Below are 15,674 nucleotides of genomic sequence, written 5' to 3'. Positions count from 1 at the left end.
ATACAGATAATTTACATGAATATCGAATTACCCCACGTTGGTAACACGCAGAACGCTTCAGTTATATAAAGAACATCTGTAGTTCCACCTGCCGCAGGCACATTTGGCTATTTATGAACCATTACGGCACCTTATCATAAAAGCTTTTGAATATCTTTGGGGGCCGTAAAAACTCTTATGGCCATGCGTTAAAAATCCACTGGCATGGCGATGGGCGCCTTAAGGAGTGCTCACTGTCAACCTTTTGGCATGCAAAGCGGCGCCTCAGCGGCAGTCGATATGACGCCAGGTTACGAAAGCCCGAGGATCGAATCGCACTGATAGCAAAACCAAAGCCACACGAAAGGGCAGGCGATCCTGCCACACAGTGCCTGCAATAATTACGCATGCAGGTGGCGCGCTTCATTGAATAATGCGAGTGCATAAATTAATTAAATTACGTTATAAACTTGGAACGCCAGTGCTGCGACTGCCGCTGCTACTGCGGCTGCCTCACGCATTTGTCGCATAATTACGGGGCGCGAATTGCGCAGGCCAACAAAGTCGGCCGTCGCCTTTTGGCCAAGTTGTTGCTTTGATTGGAAATCGCTGTTTGGTTTTAATTTTTGTCGCACGGCCACCCAGCAAGTGGCCGACCGGCAAACAAACCAAAAAAAAATCAATAAAAATGCAAAGAGCGAGTGGGAGAGGGAGAGGGTGAGGAAGACCGGGTCCAAAACTGATTTGCATAGCCATAGAGCCAAGGCCTTCGATTGGCCCACAGGCAGACCCGTTTTGGTCCTGGCCTTTTGGTCTGGTCTTTTCGCATTTTCGGGCCACATCGGAGGCACAGGAACATGTCGTCCAATTACTCGTTTATTCAATGGCGTTTGCATTAAGTGGACGCGTTAATTACGCCACCGTGCGACGCGACGCGAGGCAATGCGATGCGATGGGATGCGATTCGAAGTGAGGCACTGGGTTCAGGCGAAAATGTTAATTAAGTGATATTTTCGGCACCGCGCAGACATCCCACCTATTTGGACGCATCCGCGTCGCAACAGGGCCCACTCGTCCTCCTCGTCTTCTCGTCTTTTGGCCGTCACTGTTGTAATTAAGTTGTTCTACGAACTACGGCGTTTGTGCGTGGTGTTAACTTTTTGCAGCCACTCCTTGTCTTTCTGCCAGTTGCAGCATAGTTCCGATACAAGCGCAGCTCAAGGTCATTGAAAGAGTGCAGGAAACTTTGGATAACCCCGAAGATAAATAGTGAGAGTTTGGGCCGACTTGATGTATCCGTATTTAGCACATTCCGCGCTCGGGGTATTTAATTCAGCATATTTCGCATATCCCAACATCTGAATATATAATCTACGGAACAGCAGATGCCGTGCGCATTAGCCTAACTAGCCGGCTTTAGATGCATCATTAATGTGTGCATTTGTTGGCTTAGATCTTGCGCCCAGATAACCACGCATGGGAATCACCGGAGACCCGAGTGCCAAGCCAGCTAACCGAAAACATTAGAGATAGAAGCTGGCTGGCTGGCGAGAAGGCCAACCCTTTGTGCTGCTGCTGCTGCTGGTTAAAAAAAGCAAACAAATAAAAATGATTTATAACGCAGTGCGTTGAGGTTGCAGCGCCGCCAAAAGCGCCAAGTGCCAACCGCCGGCCCTCGGGGCGAATGGACATCGAGAAGGTTGTCCGCTCCGGTTCTTAACTCAACTCAACTCCCCTCCTTCCTCTCCCCAAGGTTCCAGCAATCCCCAGATCCCCCAGCTACCCCTTATTCACAGTCTGATACTGATTCCGATTCCGATTCCCGTTCTCGTTCTGGGACTATCTTTCGAGCGACGAGCGGTGCGCAAGCTAAAAGTCTATGTTAACTTTGATAAATCGCTGCACTACTAAAATGCGATAAGCGTGCGAGCGCGACCGTCGCATCGCACTGATGAGGAGTCCCAAGGCCCCTACTTTGGTAACAGCAGCAGGCAGAAGGCTGCAGATTGCGACCCCGGAACGCTAGTGATGCCAAAAGTGGAATCGAAAATATAAGTTAACTCAAGTTCAACACATAACACTTCTTAGCACTTAGTTTGTAGGAAAACAAAGGGCCAACAGAATTTTTTAGATTTTTTAAACCTTTTATGAAAGTACTTAAAGGGGTATGCAGGAACTAGATCCTAACTTGGAGATAAAATATTTAATCCAGTAAATTTTAATATAATGTATCTAGAGATACTAATAAGTTATATTAGTTTGAGAGAATAGTTAATATGTGCCATATGTCTACTTCTATTCCTCTTAACTAACTAAAGAGGATTGCCTGGCACCTTTGGCACCTGATGCGAGGCGAGTAACATCAGTTCTGCCCCAAAGAAGAGCCAAAGGTGCATCTCACCGGAGCAGAGCAGTCCGCAGAGCGAATACGATGGCGATGGCTACTGTGAAAGGGACTGTGGCCAGTTGATCGGACGTTGTAAACGCATGCGCTGATTGCAAGGCGATAGCCGCACCGCGTTGGACTTGGACTGCAACTCGAACTGCGACTGGCACTGCGACGTACTGGGCTGCGATACTTATGTATGTACTCCGCTAGTGTCCGGCAAGTACTTGCCACAATGATATCTGCATGTCTATCTTAGATGGGCACACACACCACTCACCGCCGCCGCACACACGCACAGCTGCGAAAGGCGTTGAGTGGTGTACGCCTGCGTGGCTACCTCTTTCTGGCTTTGACTCTGGCTCTCTGGTTTTCAGGGTTCGGTTCGTCTTCGCCCGGTCTGGAACGGTCCAGTCCGGTCCACACTGCTTTGGGCCATTACATTCGATTGCGTGCTGCGGCGAGTCAAGTGCAGCAAAGGTCCGCATGTGTCAAGCACACACACTGCGGCACACACAGGGGGGAGATCACTTTAGCGACAAAAAGTTTAGGTAACCCAGCAAGCTGTTTGGCAGTAAAATACACGTAGCATGTAATATACTTATCTAAAAAATAAATGTTAGAAAATATGAATATGACAACTGCAAAAGATCATTTCTATATCTTTCTATTTGCAATAATGGTAGCCATCCTGTATGTTTACTGGGTTGCATCTACACTCGTCTTTTTTCTTAGTGCACTGGCGCATACCCACCACCCATTCCCATTCCCATTCGCAATGCCCCTTTCGATCCGCCCAGTACTTTGTACGATACGTTCGCTTATCTAGCGCCTTGAACTTGTAATGTTGGTTATTTTGTGCAAATATTGCGTTAATTAAAATATTTTAGTTGCGCCTCGTTGATAATGGTCGTCGTCGTTGACGTCGCTTGTGGTTGTTGCCGTGGAGCTGCTGGTTGCTGCTACTCTTTGCTGTTTGCTGACTCCCTTGGGGCTTCCTTGCGAGTTCTTGGGCCATGTGGTGTGTTACCGGTGTTGACGGCATTGGGTTCTTGCCGCCGACACCTTTTCCTGCTTAATGTGCCACCGCCAGTTGCGCGATGCGAGTTACCAGTTGCCAGTTTCCAGTGGCAAGTGGATTGCAATTGCGTTTTCAGCCCCTCGAAATTGGCAGGCACAGAAAGTTGGCATCTTCCGGCGCGGTGATTAGATAACCCAATCCAATCCAATCCCATGCGGGGAGTCAAAGTCAGGCATCTGAAGGTGATGGAGAGCCCAGCACGTAAGCGCGTCAAGTATTTGCATTAAGATGCCAGATAGCAAATGTTGCGTTTTAGCATTTGGCCGCTAAACATTTATAATTACTTAACGCATCTTATCGACCTGGCCCTGGGCAACTCAAAAGCGCGAACGAAAATAACTCTGATAAAATAAACTGCACTTCAAAGTGTCCGTCGAAGGTTCGATGGCTCGTCCGTTGTCCGTTGTCCGTTCCCAGTTGTCCGCTGTCCGTTTCGGTTTTTCATGGCTTGAGACGTGAAAGTCGAAGCTTGGACAGCGGGCACGCCCGGGGGCAAGTCAACGAACCCAAATGGAGCGTAACTATATTCAAACTGCCATTCGCCCCACACACTACAAACTGAACCTAAACCCACATGGCCCGCTCTAGGTCCATTTCGTGCAAAGTTCACTGCGAGGGTGGCTCAAAAAAGAAGCAAACTTTAGACTTTTGCAATCAAATAGTAATTTTATTGTATTGATGACTAAAACGTTTAAATAAGAGTTTTAAAGGCAATGGTATTTACTTATGTTGCTTCCCCACCCGTGCATGCACTTAGGAACTCATTGAGCCACCCTCGCGGTATCTGCAGCAAGCAGCCCATTTCGAATTGCACCCACGCATTTGTTGTAACAAATTTGTAGCGCGTTCTGGGCAGCACGTGACTCTGCAGCGGAGCCAAAAAACCAGAGGCAGCAGCAGCAGTAGCAGAGGAACTCGAGCCAAGCCAAGCTCCCAAAATGCAGCACTATATCCCGATCTAAACGCCATTGCCGGGCGGAAGTTTGAGTGCTTCGTACCGCCCCACCCGTTCATACCGTACCGTCGTCCATCCCGTGGTCCGGTGGTGGCTCAGTCACTGTGCGGAGCAAAAGTAATTGATTTCCTTTATAGTTGAGACAGTTTCGAACTCAAATGGCTGCAGCGGCAACAACGTTGCCAACGTCAATGCCACAAGACCCTTTGCCCCCTCTTCGTTTGTCCTTGCACCGCAAGAAAAATAGTTGCTATTTACATTTCATATTAATAGTTAGCTGGTTAGCAAAAAACATGTTTAATAATGAGCTGTGCATTGTAATTATATGGTATGATTTAATGTACTATAAGAGACTTAAAGTCTTAACTGAGATCATTAAGCATTTTAGCTTCTACCCGAAAATTGTGCAATATATCAAATTATATCACAATATTTATCTCGCAGGTAAGCGATGAGTTAAGTAAAATGTTTAACATGCCTTAATGGTTTATATATATATAAGTTAAGTTTAAGTTTCTGCTAAGTGACTGATTTTCTTGCAAAGAACGACATCTCAAATTTCTTCCTTGTCTGTAGTAACTCGAATTTTCTCTCACTGCTGTTACATGCTACACTACTCACATACTTTGGCTTCCTGTCTGGCCATCGCCTTTGGCCCGCTCTGTTTGCCGCACGTGTAAATGCTCCAAACATGTTGCGGTTTTCGGTTTGAACCTAACACTTTTTCGGTGTTTTATTGCCAGTGCCGTGAGATGTTTTAAATAAAGATTTTTTATTGTCAATGGTGGGGAATAGTGTTGCGGCTTTTAGCTTTATATCACCCGAGACCAAATGCCCGACCGTAACACCTCGCCATTAGCCCCCCCAACCACCTTCTACCCGTAAATCGCTAAAGTCGGCATTCCACTTTAAAGTGCTGAGGTCGGCGTGGAAAATGTCAAAGGGGAGTTTCCAGGCTGAAAGGTGCAGGAAACGCTTAGACCAGGAGACGCCAAATTAGCATTAGGAGCGGAGAGGAAACGGAAAGTCTTGGCCGCGATCAAGAATTCCGAAGGCAGGAAAGTGGTTTAGATTTGTGTAGCGGAAAAAATGGGAAGCGAAACTGGTTTCGGATTAGGGATAGTCAAGCTCACAAGTATTCGATGTCAGAATATTAAAAGTAGCTTATGAAGCAAGGCTTTACTATTTACGCAGCTAAGCAAATTGAATTTTGAAAATACCAGGTTTTGGGTTTCCCCATCGCACACAAAAAACTTCACGTGCGTTTTCCCCTCTTTAAAAGTCCATAAATAGAAACCGAAATTTCACTTGCGGCACGATAGGCGCCGATTTCGACTTGGGGCGTTTCTGAGACGCGCAATCAATCTACCATATATTTAAAATACAATTTTATGTAAATCACCTGCGCCGGCACATGCCAAAATATGTTTTGCTAGTGTGACTTTTGATGATGTTTAACATTAATCGAACTGCTTATAAATTTGATAGATATCGTTTTGAAAATTGATTAATGAGCGGCACCGGGCGAGTGTGTTTATCTTTTTTTTTTGGTTTTTGTTTGGTTTTTGGTGGAGATAATGCGTTTAGCTGGCAGAAAGCGTTGAATATCTCCACCCGATAACTATTTTGGTGGAATACTTTTGGTGAAACCATCGCCGGAGTCATTAATGAGACCAATTTGAAGCTCCGCCGAGACTGGTATCTGTAAACAAAATGCAAACAAACCGCCGACAAAAATGATTTATTAGACACTGCACTTGACACCACCAGGAGAGATTCGCCGAGGAGGAGGATGAGCTCGGGGATGGGTTGGATGGGTTGGTCTCATATGATGTTACTGATGCTGATGCAGATGCAGATGCGGCTGATGATGTTGATGATGAGCAGGCGGCAGTGATTCGATTTGCCTGAATGCAACATCACAAGCGGCAGCAGCAGCAGCAACCATATGTGGCAGTGCAACATTTGTATGCAACATGCGGCACGGCAACGTGTGTTTTTCAAGCCGTTGATGAATGCCAATGCGATGACTGCTGTTGCCGTTCCCGTTGTTGTTATTGTTGTTGGGGGCGCAAGTGCCAAATGCTTGCCTCCATCCGCCTTCTTGTAGGCGTGGCAATGCGGCACTCTGCTGCGCGGCTTGACTCCCACTTGAATTTGCATTACAAAGGCAACACAAATTGCGCGCTGCTCTTTGTGCCGGCCTGATGGAGATGCTGCTCCTTGGAAAATCTAGGAAGATCCTCTCTGAAAGACAGAGGTGCAGCACCTGAGTTGCATGCCCAGAAAATATTACAACTCAAAGGTATAGGCAGTAACAAACTTATATTGCATCACATATTATTTATCACTTTTATATTCTAAAGTAATACATTTTAGTACGCTTTAAATAAATTTAAAGTCTGCATAATATATATAAAGTAATTTCAAGTTTTCAAGCTACCCTCGCAAGGCCTGGTTTGTTTGTGAAAGCGTAATTGAATATTGAAATGCATTTTTCATTAGCGCTGAGCCCGAGAAAGAAATGTAAAGGGCCAACACACAACGGGCCTAGAAAAATTGCGTATAATGAAAATTCAATTAAAGTTTATTACCTTTGGCTGCAGCGCCTTAACCCCCGTTGGCCTGCACCGGCTTAACCGCTTGGGGACTTGTGGTCTATTTGTTGCATTAATTCTAAAGCAGCTGTTTTCTCAAGTTCCTGCCACGGCAGCAACAACAGCAGCAACAACAGCAGCAGCAACACCAGCAACATTAACATTGCATCCCGGCAGCAACAGTTTGTAAATTGCATGCCTTTGTTGCGATTTTCCACAGAAAGTTTTTCTTCTGGGGCCCGGTTGCTGTCAAGGCGACAGGCAAACACCTTCATATCTTTTAATGAGAATAAATTGATGTTTTGGGTATTTTGTAGCTGCCTCCTCCCGATGCACGCAGATACTACTAGCACTCGTGTTTGTGTGGAAAATGGAAAACAAACTTGGTCCGGGGGCCGGCCAAAGTTTGGTGTTAATCATTCTTAAGACGCTCGAGGCGGTCCGGCGAACGGGGATTATTAGACAATTTGTTATTGATAGGCTGGGGCGAGAGGTGTGAAAGAAATAATTGAAAAATGTGGAAAACAAGCCACAAATTATGAGCTTAATTTGTAATACAAGTAAGTACAGGACCACAGAGGCAACGAAAGTTGGGCGTGCTAAAATTTCGTATACCAGGACCTAACTCATTACGAATACTCACAGTTTCAAACTTTCGCACATATCGTTTATAGAAAGCGACTATACATACACATAGTAACGATCCTTTTAGCGATTGAAAGTGTCATTAAAAAACCTATTATGAATGCCCTGCAACGACTGTGTATTCCCCCACAAACATTCAGACATTAAATAAATGGCGGCCTGTCCGTCTGTCAGTGCTTCACTGTCTTCCTGTCGATGGCGTGGGTGGGTGCACTTGCTCCACTTTTCCGCTGCTGCCGTTGAGATAACGCGGCGATATTGACCCAAAGAACTCAGAACTCTGGAAAACCCGAAAGCTGTGAGCCTGCAATGGACTCGACTCGTTGCAACTGCAATGCAAAAGTTGAAACTTATTATAATTTTAATGCAAAACATTATGCGAAAGTATAAAATTATATATCTCTGGCTGCCAGTTGTTGCAACTGCAGCGGCAACTCAACTCGGTGGCCATAATTTTAAATGGGCAGAACCAGCGGCAGCAGCAACATCACTTGCAGCAGCAGCAGCAACAGCAGCAGCAACAACAGCAGCAGCAACAACAGCAGCAACAACAGCAGCAGCATCAGAAACAGCAGCAGCAGCAAAGAATCAACTGTCATAATGACAGTTCTCTGTTTACGCCATTGCCGGAGTCGTGGCTTCGCCACTTTGGACCTGGACTTGCTACTTGCTACTTGCAACTTGCAACTCGCGACTTGTTGCCTTCTAATGGAAATTATAATGTGCGGTGCAGTTGCAGTTGCAGTCTCAGTTGCCATTGCCGTTGCAGTTCGACTTTTTCCGCTCTGCGTTGCAGTTACTCTGGTAAATAGCCGCAAATGTTTCTAAACGAGTAGATGGCTGAACTTTATAAATTCCCCAAATAGATATAATATAATATGCCTATATTAGCTCGCAAATAGTCGCAATTATACAAAATATATCTAAAAAAAATATATATATAAAATTAAAGCCGAAGAACATTAATTTCATGTTTGTTTGAAATATTTCCACGACCTTTTTTCTTTACTCAAGGTTTTAAAAAATACATTATTCATTTCTTAAAACTGAAATATTTTATCGTTTTTGTATTCCTTAGGGATTTTCCTAACCCTATAGATAGCAGAAACGATGTCTAAGTAATCTCACTTCAAATAAAGACACCAGATTCAAAAATGACACCATTAAATAACTTATCTTCTACATATGGTATTACCCAATGTTCTAATCTTCAGGGTATTCCCCAGTCGCCGCCAAAGTTTATATCTGTTCAGTTCAGCTGTTTTCCTTTCTGCTCACCTAACTGCATAGTTTTTGTGGCCATAACCAACCTCCAACCAGTTGAGTTGATTAGGGGCTGTCCGAGTGCCTGACTTTTTGCCCGACTGTCTAACTGGCTGACTGACTGAATGGTTAGATGGTCAGATGGCTATATGGCTAGATGGTTAGATGGCTATATGGCTGACTGCCTCTCGAGCTGACTTGACTCCTTTTGTTGCCCGGCGCGGCGATAACGCGCCGAAATGTCAATAAAAGTATGGCCACGGCTTCGCCTTGACTCTCGACTGGAGTGAAGTGGAGTGGAGTGGAATGGAGTGCAGTGCGGCGGCCTCAAATTTCAAAATTTGATCAACGAAACCATGCCGGAGCGAGCATTTGAGTGACGTTGCGCTACTTGGCAGTCTTTTCAGTCTGAATGTCGGAATATCCGACTGTCCCACTGACTGGCAACAGCAACAACCTTGTCTAGCCTTGCCTGATGCCTGATGCCTGGATACCTACCTACCTACTGCCTATTGCCTAGTGCCTGCCTGGTGGCCATTGTTAGCGTTAGCTGGTTTTTAATATTTATTTTGATGTGCGATAGATTCGTTTAGACAGGTGAAAGGCTAAATTGTCAATTTGCAAGCGGGCCAAAAGCAAAACCCCAAACTAAACCCATGCCTGGCCGAAATGTAAACCGATTCTGGTTGGGCCAAGTGGGTCGCCTCGTTGACTTGTTTTTGATTGGGCAAAAAAACACCAAAAAAAAACGAATAGCAGACAAAATATCCACAACGGGCGCATTTCCATTTCACTAGGTTGTTATTTTCGGGACTTAAACTGAGTCAATCAGTGCACCCTTTATTCAGACATATCTATCAGTTTGTTTGCTGTGCTGACGTCGCTGGATGAGTGACTGGCTGACTGCCTGACTGACTGGCCAACTAACTAGCTGGCAACTATCTATACCTACAGTCTACAGTTTATCCATACCCCCTAACGGCTCCGGTCCCGATTTGTTTATTTTCGATGGACCAAGCCATTGAGCATTTATGAAAAATTCTGCACGAAATTTGTTCGACCAAGTTTAATTAAGCCTGGAAGTGAAAGTATTTGCCAGCCAGATGTGCACTTTTTATATTGTCTTAGCCAACCCATTTTCAGTTTAGTTTACCTTTTCTGGATGAAATTGCTGATGGGTTTCTTAAGCACAAGCATTCCACAAGCCGAAAGAATCTATAAAGTGGGGTTTATTTGGAAAGTCTAATAAAGCATGAGTACACATTTTAAGGAGTGCAGAACACGATGTTCTCGTTAATTCGTATTAACTGGACGTTTGAAATACTTGTTTAATGCCGGGTCAGTTGTGGAAATTCAAGCTTCCTAATTGTTAAAATGAAATGCATAGAGTATTTTAAGGCGTCGAATGCCACAAGTCCCCCTAAGTATATTAACCCAAATGACACCGTTTTTCACGCTAAACAAATCTTGGCAATTTAATGTCCATAGAAAAATAGAACAGCGCGCAGCACTCGACATTTGAATTTATATAGTGAACTTTTATGTGCTGCTTATGGTGCCATATACACATACGATTAAAGGCCTTATAAACAAGTGCAACAAGGATGGCAGGAGGTCCTTTTGCCATTTCGCCCTTTCGCTTGCCACGTTTGTTAGTTTTGCGATGCATCGTTTAATTTTAACGCTCAATTTAAAATGTTTTATGCAGCAGCATCGCGAGGACTCAGTCGCCACACATGCTGGGGCACCCTCGCATATGAGGGGGCGATATGGAGATGTGGGTGCAACTGGGTCTACTTGGTATCCTGGGTATCCTGGGGAGTGGAAATGCTACAAGGACATCGTGTCCTGGCCGTGGTCTGGTCCTCGGCTTCTGTTGCGCCTGCATGCAATTATCTTTTCACTGCCCTTTTCTGCATTCCGCCCGCCGTGTCCTTCGTCCTTCGTCCTGCATTTTCTGCCTTGCAATAAATTAAGCTATCAAGTGTCCTTAATGTACAGTACAAGCAGTGGCCGTGGGAGCTCGACTTAATTTATAAGCAGACACCGCCCAGGCACAATAATGCTGGGTACATGCAGTCCGTCGGCAATTATAAAGTTTTTATTTATGCAAGAATCTCGACGGCCATTAAGGAATCGGAGTCTCAGACTCCCAGACTCTCAGACGAAAATGTGCTGCAGCAGCAGCAGCAGGTGTTGCATTCGAAAATTATACGCTTCATAAACTCACTGCTGGCCACAGATTGAAACTTAGCTCCGAAAACGCTGACTGCGATCCAGAAGGCTCCCCTCCCCTTCCCCCTTCAATACCTATTCCACTTTTTGGGCTCACTCGGAAATTCTAGACGTTTGTCAACCTTTTTAGAACCATGTCATGCGATACTTTTATTCAACATCTTCATAATGATCGGGGGCAGGCAGCCAGGCAGGCATCTCGCACACAAAACTGGGAAACTACCTGCGCCAAATTAGTTTGACAATCTTTCAGGATATCTGTGAAATCTTTTGCTGGTGCTTGGATATTCGTGTGGGAATCAAGCGAGTTGATGTCAAATTATTTTGAAGTGTTTGGACAGATTATTTTCCCCCGTTTATTTTTGTATTTTTTTTTGCGAATAATTTGATATGTGGCCATGATTTTTATTGCAGGGCGTTAACTTCCGCGGCAACAGCTGTTTGCGATTGAGGTAAATGTGATTTTTCTACATGTTTTCCAATCAATGCATGTGTAACATAAGACGCGGCTTAATTCCAATTTATTAAGGGGGGAATTAAAACGATTTACCTTTATTTGTTTCTCGAATATATATTCACATCTTTTTGTATCCACTAAACACCCAAGATTACAATGACTTTCCCGCTTCTCTGATTACACATTCCGCCGTCGCTGCCCAACGACTCACTCGGCCTACTCCAATTTCAAAGAGTTAACAGCTCCGCTCACGAAATATATTATAATAATCATAATGGGACTAAAAAAAAAAAGGCAGACTGGATTATATGCCAAAGCCATTCGCTGTTGGCTGTCGTGAAATGAAGACATTCGATTCGAATGGAATGAATTCGTTCGGTACGGTTAACCCTTTTGGAATGTATCAGTTTTCAGCTTTTCGTGTTCTAAATTGGTGCTAAATGCGCTGGCGTTTCAATTTCCAGCAATTGAGATAAATCGGAAGTTGGCCAGCATGCCACATCGCGATGCAGCTCGTCATCTTATCAGCATTATAATGCATATGAGGGCCGGCTCTGTGATTTGAAATCCAGTTATGGCTTGCACCTTGCGGCGCCTCGCATTATCACCCAGGTCATAAATTTCCGTGGGACTGAAAGCCAACTTCTAGACCGGCTTAAGTGCCGCAATTTGAGTTCGATTTTAACTTGCTATATGTATCGAGCTGATGACAAACTTTAAGTGCTTTTATTTCTACGCTTTATGGCGGTAGATCCGTGGTAACTAAAAATGCTATATAAAAACAAAATATGCCGCTCCATTTCGGTATTCCTTGGTGCTGGTTTGGTTTTTGTTGTTCCATTTATTGGCATTTGGCTGGTTGGCTTTTGTAGCTTTTACGATCCAAACAGACCTTTGTATCCGCACTCCCTGTGTGGCATTTTGGGCCAAGTTATGAAGAAGACAAAAAATTAAAAAATATCGCACACAAAGTCTGTCGTCGAGTCAAGAATATTTTTGTGAAATTTTATGTTCTCATTGTTCTGAGTTAGTATACAGTGGATATTCCTGTTCTAAGACTGAGTCATTCAAGGCCGCACATCTCTGTAAGAAGTAAGATTTTTAAAGTCAAATTCAGATTTGTTTTAAACATAGTTTGAAAACTTGATCCAAACATTTATTTTTTTCTAGCATTTAATATTTTTAAATTTCAGAATCACGTGACATGAAAATACTCGCCAGTGAGAGGCGCACTCAAATGAAATTGAAAATCATATATTTTGTCAACAACAATGCCGTGCTGTTTTAATGTTGGAAATCCACGGCATCATTTTCTAACTTTCGCCAGGACAAAAGCTCACCCACATCAGAGTGGCGTGAATTTTGATTAAAAATGTCCCTTTGGCTCTGGCTTCCGCTCTTTTTTTTTTTTTTTTTGCGAAGGGCTTCCACGAAAAACACTAGTTAAATTACATTTTTGGGCACATAAAATCCCCACCGGAATCCGACCCCCCATGAAAATGGCAAAGGGAATCCGGATACGGATCCCCAACAACGATCCACGTGCCTTGCGTTCAATATTTTTTATACTCCTTCAGCTGGTGCTGGCCTGAAATTTTCACACTATTGCTGGAATTTTTACCAGCTCCTCCCGGAACTCCCTTTTTTGCATTTTTTTTTAATTTTCCACCTGTGAACGTTAAGCTTGTCATTAACCTAGTTTGAACCGCTGTGACGGAGCGTTCGAATGAATTATACCAATCGGTTATGCGAATGTATTTTTTATGGGCCGAGATTTAAATGAAATTAAACTCGTTGTAGCCTTCGGAGCCTGACTTGCGGGTGCGCCCAGCTGCATATTTAACTTTATGCACATTTATGCGAAATGGCAGCCAGAACGGTCGAATGGGAAGAGTCGGATGTTAATGACCCTATATCGTTTTTCATTAAGGTTTGAAGCTACTTTTTTATGCGCCAAATTGGCATAAAATTGATGGTGGAAAATCGAATTGGCCGTGTTAAAGTTGCAATAAATGTAGTGCCGCCTATGCTTTTTGCTAATGGAAAAACCGCTGAATGGTACAATTAATAAACAGTTAATAGTATTATCAAGAACAAATTAACTTGTGTTTAAATGAAATGCTTTATTTTAATGTTATTTAAAGCGATAGTTCATTATATATTACCAGTTGCAATGCATTCAAATAGAATATTGCTTTTGATTAAATTTTTATTGTTGAATTATAGCCCACTAATTCCTATCAAAGTTTTTATCTTTTTGTTGCTTGGGATAACATCATAAACAATTAAATGGCAAAATATATATTTTTCCCATCGAATTTTGACAAATTGCGGGTGAATCTTGTTTAAGAATATGCATGCAAACATATCGCCTTAAAACATTTCTTATACCGATTGATGGATGTTATTAAGACATAAATAACCCTGGACGCCATGGGTGCGGTGGTGTGGTGTGCTGTGGTGTGGTGTGGCACCCAAAAGCGGCGATCCGATCCCCAGAATGGCGGTGCTCCGGCAATCATCATCTTGGCTCAATATGTCACGAGCCTGCGCTGCGTCTGGTCGCCGGAGATGCCGGTGTGCATCAAAGTGATTAATTAAAACATTTTTGCATATTACAAGCATTTCGACTTTGAACTTGATGGCGGCTCTGTCTTCTGTCTGTCTCGCTGTCTGACTGTCGGCGTTGAACACACATTACCAACGCCGAGGCAAAATGCACGCAACATGTTGCCGGTTGATATTGCTGCTCCGACTCCGTCACTCGGAGTGCAAGCAGCGGGGAGATGGATGCACATGCTTAAAAGTAAAATTGTGTCGATTTCAATAATGCAGCAGACTCATTACACTTACGTATACGATACATACATACCATGTGCGTGCTCTGTGCTGTGGCATTTTGTGCAAGCATTCCATCAAAGCGCTTTCCACCGAGGGTCTTTCGTACATTGTCAAACAATTCGTTAATTAAACATGCGAATGTGGCACATTTTAGTTTCGCACAACACAACAGCTCTATATGCAGTGAAGCCCCCATTTGACGGACGAATACCCACAGCTACAGCTCTACAAAGTGTGCCTCTGCCACGACCACCCTTCACGTCGGCAAGGAGTTTCCCATTCTTTTTGGCCCTCGGGCTGGTGATGCGGAGACGGAGACCTGCGTGTCAAAAGACATCATTTCCAACATGACCAGCTGGCCAAAACGGAGGAGTAGTCGATCCAGTCGGGGGTCCTGGCATAATGATCGTAGCCCTCAAAAAGTTATGCTTCCTCCGCAGAATCTACATGCGCCAAAGTGCTACATGAACTTGTGTGTTAAAGAGCTCACACAAAGAAAGGAACTTTGTTTTGGTGGTAAGGGGATGTATGTTTCATCCAGGGATGCTTAATTTATGCAAAATCTCACATTAGCTACTGATTCGGAAAGCGGAATTCAGAGTGTTGAGGGAAAATAGGGAAAATATACTTAAAATCATTGAGGCATATATTTACATAAAACCAGCCTTCTCAGTGAGAAATGAAATGTTTAAAAAAATATTTTAAAGTACAAAAGCATTTAAAAGCACCAGCGAATTTAAATTATTAATATTAGAAAACTAAAGCCAATACATCGAAGTAATAATACTGATACTAAAAGATGTGTCTTATTTCGGATGAACAATGTGTATGAAACTTGTATGAAAAGCAATAATAGATCAAAGATAACTCTCTTATATATGTATATCTGGCCAGTTTGACAGCCCTGGTCCATTTGCGGTCATCATGTACGATTCTTTCAGCTACCTTTAAATAAATTAAATAAAAATTATACAAGTGGCGCAGCATAATGAGCGCTGGAAGCGCTTTTCCAGTTACTCCTGCCTCAATGGCCAGACGACCGCAACTTTGGTCGATGGCCAGGGAATCGGGCTGTTTGGTATGGGTTCTTATAGTATGGTTTGTGCATATATGTTATATATGTTGTATATGGTATACGGCATACGGGATACGGGACATGGACTGATGGCAGTGGGGCAGCAACGGTGCATGTGGCACGGCTGACTGAGTGCCGTTGCGTGTGTGCGTCTCAGTTG

General features: G+C 43.8%; 1 long non-coding RNA gene across 1 annotated transcript; it reads right to left on the bottom strand.

Annotated features, from left to right (window-relative positions):
• Positions 1-11,264: 11,264 nt before the first annotated feature.
• On the bottom strand, positions 11,265-13,682 carry LOC120321126. Its single transcript, XR_005560695.2, has 2 exons — positions 11,692-13,682; positions 11,265-11,608 (listed from the first exon to the last, which is right to left on the bottom strand). It is a non-coding gene; the product is annotated as an uncharacterized LOC120321126 (long non-coding RNA).
• Between the last annotated feature and the right edge of the window lie 1,992 nt (positions 13,683-15,674).

The sequence above is a fragment of the Drosophila yakuba genome, chromosome 2R (genome assembly GCF_016746365.2).
Source record: "Drosophila yakuba strain Tai18E2 chromosome 2R, Prin_Dyak_Tai18E2_2.1, whole genome shotgun sequence".
Classification (NCBI taxonomy): domain Eukaryota; kingdom Metazoa; phylum Arthropoda; class Insecta; order Diptera; family Drosophilidae; genus Drosophila; species Drosophila yakuba.
Note: the sequence above shows the minus strand (reverse complement) of the source record. Positions and strands in the feature narration are given on the sequence as shown.